General features: G+C 40.4%; 1 long non-coding RNA gene across 2 annotated transcripts in view; it reads right to left on the bottom strand.

Annotated features, from left to right (window-relative positions):
* Positions 1–3,759: 3,759 nt before the first annotated feature.
* Positions 3,760–8,417, bottom strand: part of LOC102754959 — a 4,998-nt gene continuing 340 nt past the window's right edge. The window contains exons 1-3 of one of the 2 annotated variants that reach the window (XR_435260.2): positions 8,343–8,417; positions 8,074–8,175; positions 3,760–4,076 (exon numbers count right to left, since the gene is read on the bottom strand). This is a non-coding gene — a long non-coding RNA (uncharacterized LOC102754959). The remainder of the gene's footprint in view (positions 4,077–8,073; positions 8,176–8,342) is intronic. The other variant, XR_435259.2, reaches the window with a different exon arrangement.

Raw genomic sequence — 8,417 nt, 5'->3', positions numbered from 1 at the left:
GGACTCTGGAAGGTTAATAGTAGCAGGTGGACTAGGGAAGATGAAGACCAAAACACCACTGAATCAGCAGCGAGTTTTTTTGTCTGTGCGTGTTTTTTCCCACCAGCAACCCTTGGTCTAGACCAATGGTCGGCAAACTGAGGCTCACGAGCCACATGCGGCTCTTTGGCCCCTTGAGTGTGGCTCTTCCACAAAATACCACGTGTGGGCGCGCATGTACAGTGTGATTGAAACTTCGTGGCCCGTGCACAGAAGTCAGTATTTTGTGGAAGAGCCACACTCAAGGGGCCAAAGAGCTGCATGCGGCTCGCGAGCCGCAGTTTGCCAATCACTGGCTCTAGACTGAAGGTACCTTGAAACTCAGAACAGACACCAGGGCACAGACAGAGAAAGCTCCAAGAGAAGCCTTCCAGTTCTGGCTCAAGGAACAGGGAAAGTACCTCCTAATGCTCAGAGAGTATCATGGAAATCTGATAGTTTTTGTTCTTTTCAGGAGAACAGATGCATGTGTCTCTCCTTACTCAATGTTGATTTGTTACTTCTCTGAGAGAGATTAGTTCCAAACTAACTAGGATAGCAATAGACAATGAAATTAACAGTAAGTTGGACTATGCAGAATAGAAATGGAGTTTCTTACTCCTGAATTTACTTCCCAGAGAGTGACATATAAAAAACAAAAAAAGGAGGTAAAATGTTTTTCTCTCTCTTTTTTTAAAAAATATATTTCTTTATTGACTTGAGAGAGGAAGGGAGAAGGAGAGAGAGAGATAGAAACATCAATGATGAGAGAGAATCATTGATCGGCTGCCTCCTACACACCCCCTACTGGGGATCGAGCCCGAAACCCAGGCATGTGCCCTTGGCCAGAATCAAGCCTGGGACCCTTCAGTCTACAGGCTGATGCTCTATCCACTGAGCCAAGCCGGGTGGGGCAAAATGTTTTTTCTCTTAATAAAAATAGCAAATAATTACATTAGTACCTCCCCATTCTTCCTCTTTGGCTAACTCACAATTAAAACATGATACCTGATAATCTATGTGAGTGTTTTTAGAATTTGTTACAGTAATCTCTCACCAACTGGGAGTAGTGTTGGTTATATTCCTGAAAAGTGCTGTTACATAAAATCTTCATTGGCAAGTTCAAGGTTTCACAGAAAATAGGAAATTTACAAGAAAATAAGATAATAAAATTGCCAATTGAGCAGAAAAGAATCATTTCCCTCAGTTGTTCATTAGCTCATGTTCTGAAAGCCATGATCTGCTGTGGAAGATGGGGCTTATCTTATATTAACCACACTTCTTTTTGTAAAGTTCTTGATGCAGCCCTTTCTGTATTGGTAAATAATGCTTTCTTGCATTTGCTTTCTCATTGGTATCATTTTTGCAAACCTTGATACATTCTTAGTAGCCATTTGGTCTTTCCAGACGAGAAGGTCATGGTTTTTCTAGGCCTGATCTCTTACTGGTACTCTCCATTTAGAACAGCAGACCTCCTCTACCATCTGACCATAAGATTTGGGTGGGGGTGAAGATGAGGGTAGGGATAACTATACTTAAGTTCTTTGAGATCACACATTTTTAAATTTAGGCGTATGAATATGAAGCCATATTGTGACAAAACTATGATTGGCAAAATGATAGTTGACAAGGGATTATTACATATAAGTTCTTAGAAAGCTTTATAACTTTTTAATATTGTAACATATACTCTGAAACCTAGAGTTCAAATTCAGCATTCATTTGTTGGATTCTAAAAGGAAGGGGAAAATCAAAAGTCCTCCCATGCCCAGATCAGAAGGAACAAATCATAGAATCATGAAATTATGAAGGTGGCAGAACTATCCCAATCTCAGAGGAGAAAACCCAAAAAGGCTACCTAACATGTGACAGTCACAGAGCCGGCCTTCTCAGTTAGCACTATCTTAATTGAGAATTTCTCAGATACTGTTCTCAACTATTTTGACAGAGGCTGTTTGTTCGTCACCTACCTGGCACGCTATACTTGGCAACACTCTTCTGTGTTGGGTACAGAAACAGAATTTGGGGATGATCATTAAAATGGAGAGTCATGGGCCCCACCTTCCTATGGAATGAGGAGGAAATGTCCACCAGTAGAGACTTCTAGTTTTCGTCTGTTGTTGGCCTATGAGTGTGAGTTCATGTGCTGGAAATCCTTATGATTCACTCAACTGAAGAAATATGCTTATTCACTCTCTTCTCCCACTTCCCTCAAAACAACAGTAACAACAACACAACACAAAACAATTACGATGTTTCATGACTTTAGACACCATTCACTTAAACTATTCCCTTTTACTTACAAAATTCCCAAGGAAAGGGTAGGAGAAGGCTCTTTGAGTGCTAATGTGCGAGGATAACATGATAATAAAGTACAGGAAGCCAGTTTATAGCATAAGTAGGAATGAATGATAGATAGATTGGACAGTGGAAGACGTAAAGCTGTCCAGCCAGAGGTTCAAGAACATCTAGACAGAATTCTAATGCTGTTTATCTGGTTAAGAATCATTAGCATCTCCAGCTTTTTGCAAAACTCCCTAGGGCCATGGTCGGCAAACTGCGGCTCGCGAGCCACATGCGGCTCTTTGGCCCCTTGAGTGTGGCTCTTCCTAAGCCTTAGGAGTACCCTAATTACGTTAATAACAATATACCTACCTATATAGTTTAAGTTTAAAAAATTTGGCTCTCAAAAGAAGTTTCGATCGCTGTACTGTTGATATTGGGCTCTGTTGACTACTGAGTTTGCCGACCGCTACCCTAGGGAATGAAAACACCTCAACCTCTTTGTCGCCTTCTCTTTGCCATCCCCTTTCCTGAACCCTCTTTTACCGGAGAACTCAGAAGACATAAAGAAATGGGTGTGGAGCACGCCTCTGGCACCGGGCCTTGTGTGGCACTGAAGGCTCTCAGAATGGGTCTGTTATTTAAAGTTCATAAGCAGCAGGCTAGAAAGTGGAAAGGTTTGTTAAACTCTATCACACATACTATTGTGAAGTTGAATGGAACTTTGAGCACTGCCAATTTAGTATATTTGATTTGTTTCCTGCACCTCTGTAACTCAAGTTACTAGCTTTTCTTTTTCTTTTCTTTCTTTCTTCCTTTTCTTTTTCTTTCTTTCTCTCTACCTCCCTCTCCCACTTTGTTTTGCTTTTCTGTTTCCAAAAAGGTAGGGAGAGTGATTTTAATGTTAGGTTGCTAGTGCACTACTTCTGGGCCTCTCTCTAAGGTGAAAGAAGGTGGGGTAGTAGATATTTCATTCTTAAAGATCTAAAAACAGCAAGTTTTGCTCTTGCCTGCCCCTTGGGAACCTGTACTCAGTCTCTGAATAGGATATATCATTTCTTTTGCTCAGTAAAACTCCTTCAATGTTAGGAGCATTTCCATGAGTGGCACATAGTAAATATTTTTTAAAATGTGTTGTGCTCAAATGAATTAAATCTTATATGAGGAACTGCAGTTCTGATGTTATGATAGTCATGTGTTGTCGCCACCATCACATGGAATCTATAGGAATGGGTCCTGAAAGACCCTATTAGATATGTCAGATTGGGGGGAGTCAATTAATTAAAATATTTGTTAAGCCCCTCCTATGTCCTAGGCATCATCTTTTCTCAAGAAGTTCACATCTGATAGAAGAACAGAGAAACTTAGACCCCAATTATAATTCTGTGAGATGAGTGCTATGCCAATGCTAAGAAGAGTGAGTTATGGAAGCTAACAGAATGGACACAGATTTCAGTGTGCTTAGAAAATAAAAGATCTCTAATTTTTATTGTACATTTTAGTTTTACTTATGCTTCAAGGTTACAATCTATTCTGGTTACTAGAGAAACAGGGAGGAAACAGGTTTTCTGCAATCTTAATTTTTAAAATGTTAAGCACCAGCACACATCATTTCCCAAATACTTTCAAGGGCATTTTTCTAGAATCAGGTAAATGAGAGCAAGCAAGTGACCTACTTACAGTAAAAAATGCTCCAGGTAATAAAGGATGGGAAGCCAAGTGCATCCTGGAAACCACAGCATCTGGTCTTGTTTTATGCTTCATCTATCAATCTGCTGCTACAAGAATTGAGAATTAATTTTTCAACTACAGTACTGTTTCTTCTATTTCAGCTGATGAATTTATATCATTGTTATTCTTACCCAATCCCTCCCATCCCATCTTCTCTCCCATTAAAAAAGTAACAACAAAAGCAAACCATTTGTGAAGGTCCCAAACAAATCCTAGAGAGGTTACTCTTTAGCTACTTCCTAAAACTTTTGATAAGCTACACTATAGTAAGGTTAGCAACTCCCTGTTTTGATCAATCCTGACTTTCCACAGATATTATCATTTGGACAGTGTATTTTCAGAACTGTATTAAAGCTAAACAACAAAATGTTACAGATTTAAAATAAATATGTTCAAAAACTGTTTATTGCCCTGGCTGGCTTGGCTCAGTGGATAGAGCGTCAGCTAGCGGACTGAAGGGTCCCAGGTTCGATTCCAGCCAAGGGCACATGCCTGGGTTGCAGGCTTAATCCCCAGTAGGGGGCGTGCAGGAGGCAGCCAATTAATGACTCTCATCATTGATGTTTCTAGCTCTCTCTCCTTCTCCTTTCCTCTCTGAAATCAATAAAGAAATATATTTTTTAAAAATGTTTATTGGTAGCATTAACTGTAAAAGATATACAATTGGCAGCAGTGCCTGAGAAAAGAATTATGTAGCAATGTAAGAGTGTAAATTAGAGCTATCCAGATGACATGAGAAAATTACATACATGCTCATAGGTACATAAGCATTTTAAATTATATGTAAAGTTTAAAAACATAAAAGCATGAAAAGTAGATTTACAACAGTATGTTCTTTGAACTTTGCTGTTGCATCTCTTCGCTCTCCGTGCTTTTTATAGAATGGAGCTATAATTCATCTTTCACTACTTTCAATCTGTTGAAATTTTAATTTTCCATTATTTTTGCCTTATTTCATCTTATTTCAATGGAAGCTTCAAGCATTTAATCTTGGTCTTTCTTAATGCTTTCATGGCTTCAGGTACAGCTTCATATTCTTGCTTTACTTTCTTTCTCCTCCCATCCTATTCAATAACTTGTCAAAATACTAATTAAGGTTATTCTTTCCTGATGAAATATTTTAAAAAGAACCAAGGTTACCAAGTGACTATTATACTGGCATAATTACTGCTATATAATTTTACCTATTTGTTGCAGTCCTACTCTTTCTAAATCACTGTCAAGCGAATCAGTTCTAATGAGTAATGAATAGGGTCCAAAAATTTCAGATTTGTTTTTCCTTCCAGAGATTTTATTCCCAACATGAGTCTTCCATGCTTTGATTTCTAGATGTATCCCAGCTGGCTTGATGGTTTAGCTGTCCACATGGGCTTTGGAGCCTGGGGCAATAGAGATTTTTGTAAAAATACATCTGAAATCACTGACTAGGGGAGGATTATCCAAAGTGTAGTCCAAAACTATCTTTATCCAAATCATCTCAGGGGCTTATTCAAAATGTAAATCCCTAGGCCAGTGATGGCGAACCTTTTGAGCTTGGCGTGTCAGCATTTTGAAAAACCCTAACTTAACTCTAGTGCCGTGTCACATACAGCAATTTTTTGATATTTGAAACCATAGTAAAACAAAGATTTATATTTTTGATATTTATTTTATATATTTAAATGCCATTTAACAAAGAAAAATCAACCAAAAAAATGAGTTCGCGTGTCACCTTTGACACGCGTGTCATAGGTTCGCCATCACTGCCCTAGGCCCAAACCTAGAGTAGTTAAATGGGAACCTCTAAGGCACGGACCTGGAGATCTGCCTTTTTCCAAGTTGTCCAAGTCTGTATAGATCCATGGTGAAACGTGAGAACCTCTAAATCTAAGGAATCCTTTCCCATTCGGGGTCCAGTGCATTGAATGACCGTGGCTACAGAGCAAACTAACCACACTCTCACCCAACTAACAAAAGCAAAGAAGAACTTAGTTCTGTGGGGAAATGGTGGGGGTGGGGCGAGGTGAGGTGGGGGGAGAGAATCTTCCATAAACTGTTTTAAGAGGCATTAGTTTTTTTAAAAACTTTCTACAATAAATATAATAATTATTTTTAATATCTTGATTCTAACAATCACAGAGGGAAGGCTCAGAAAGTCTACAAAAAAAATCTGTTGTTATAATTTCCTGATTATTATTACACCTCATGAATTATTTACTGAGCCCCTACTGAGGGCCAAATATGGTGTTTTGTGCTGCCAGTGATTATATAAAGCTATCCTGGGATGAAAAGCATATGCTCACTCTGTTCTATCCTAAAAGAACCTACTTGATTTAGTGATTGCTGAAAATGAACACGGACGGTATGTGGAAAGGCAGTAATCTGATGTCTTTGGGCCTAGACCTAGGAGGCTTCCTAAGGATTTGCTAAATGAAAATTAGGTCCAAAAGGTATAGCTCTAGGCCCTTGGTTTATAACCAAGCCACTGAAAAAGGGATGAGAAGCTAGCATTTATTTGGGGACATGTACACTATTTATGGTCAGTTGCGATTACTTAATCCAACAATTTCCTTTCCTATGTAATCCTACCCCAGTATTAGGCAGATGCGATCATATTGGAAGTTCCAACTCATTCTAGAACTCATTTAGCATGTCCCTAGTAGGGTAACCTACCCCTCATGGTTTGCCTGAAACTTTTTCTGTTTTAGCATTCAACGTCCAATGTCTCAGAAACCCCCTTAACGTCAAACAAACTGGGTAGGTTGGTCATGTGGTCCTTAGAGCAAGACAGGTTAAGGTTCTTAGTTGACCTAGTTTCACTCAGGGTATGATGAGCTTAGTGGGCCACAAAACATAAGGTTCTTTCCTTCAGTAACTTCTACCTTTTCGCTCTGTCAAGGCATGTTCCCATGAGCATCCCAAGCAATGGGATTATCAGATTGAGGATAATTTCAGGGGCCCAGATGAGAGTATCTTCTAAGACTGACTGACAAACTGGCTTATATTTTTTTGTAAACATTGTTCGGATCTCCTAATCATTCTGTTTTCCTCAAAGTTCTATCTTCCTCTGTAAGTAATCAGTCTAGTAGTACTCCCTAGTTTCATATTATTATAAAAATTTACACTATCATTGTAGACACCCATATAGACAAAAAGTCTGGATATAAAACCTGAACCACTTACCAAACATTCCATTCTGATGGTCGGTGACTCCAATCAGTTTTTAAACTTTCACTCACCCACATGGCTGGCCAGTGGGCCTCTGTGGTTGAGCGTAGACCTATGGACCAGGAGGTCACTCCTCAATTTCCAGGTCAGAGCACAAGCCTGAGTTGCGGGCCCATCTCCAGTAGAGGATGTGCAGGGGGCAGCCTATCAATGATTCTCTCTCATCATTGGTGTTTCTCTCTCTATCCCCCTCTCCCTTCCTATCTGAAATCAATAAAAATATACTTAAGAAAAATAAACATCCACACATCCCTATCATCCCATACTCTCCCTTTACTGCCTAGATTTTGTCATTTCATTTTAACTCTTTCATCTAGATTTTAAAATTTAACTGGTATTGCATTACTATCTCTAAGACAAGATATAGGTGTAGGGTTTGAATTAGATCTGTTCCAAGGAAATTTTTCCCCTTTTTAGATACACAAACTTAGGAAAGTTTAAGTTTTAAAATTTGCTCATCTATAAAAAAGAAGAAACTGATGGCTATTTTAGAGGATTGGTTTCTGTTGTTGTTTTGTTTTGGGGGAGTTTAGATTCAGGATGTGAATATTGCCTGACACCTAGGGCTGTCGTTCAATCAACTGTAGCTATTATCCTCACTACAGTATCACAAGCCTGTAACAATGGCAGCATTCACTAACTTCAACAGTCAGGCTGCAGAATTTTAGCCATCCGAGAGGACGCCTAAAACAGAGGGGCACCAGCGGCCTTCCCTCAGGGTATGATGAGCTTAGTGGGCCACAAAACATAAGGTTCTTTCCTTATGTAGGGTAGGGAGGGTAGGGAGAGGAGCGGTCTGACGGCCTCTGTCTGAACAAGTGATGCTTCTCATACCCGAGGACAGTGTCTCCTGTCGTCTCGCCCCCTGGCAGTCTGTTGAGGAGGCTCTGGCTTTCAGGTCTGCTCCCTTGGGACCTCTGGGTCACGTCTCTTATTCTGGAAAGGGGAAGGGGTAAAGAAAAAGGGAAGTCACCCAAATGCAAAACCTGTCACCAGATGCCTGATTCCGCCCTGACTACCGGGCCCGCCTGGGTGGGCTGCCCAGTCGTTCCGCTGTCAGGTTTGCAGGCCGCCACCCCCAGGTGGCAGGAGGGTGAGCTCACCCTGGAAACCGAAAGGCAGATGGCGAGGGTTGGCCGTGCGCGGCCGCGCAGGCACCTAGCAGTGGCGAGCGGGTC

This window comes from Myotis davidii, unplaced genomic scaffold (genome assembly GCF_000327345.1).
Source record: "Myotis davidii unplaced genomic scaffold, ASM32734v1 scaffold933, whole genome shotgun sequence".
NCBI classification, from domain to species: Eukaryota; Metazoa; Chordata; class Mammalia; order Chiroptera; family Vespertilionidae; genus Myotis; species Myotis davidii.
This window is presented reverse-complemented; position numbering and strand designations above follow the sequence as displayed.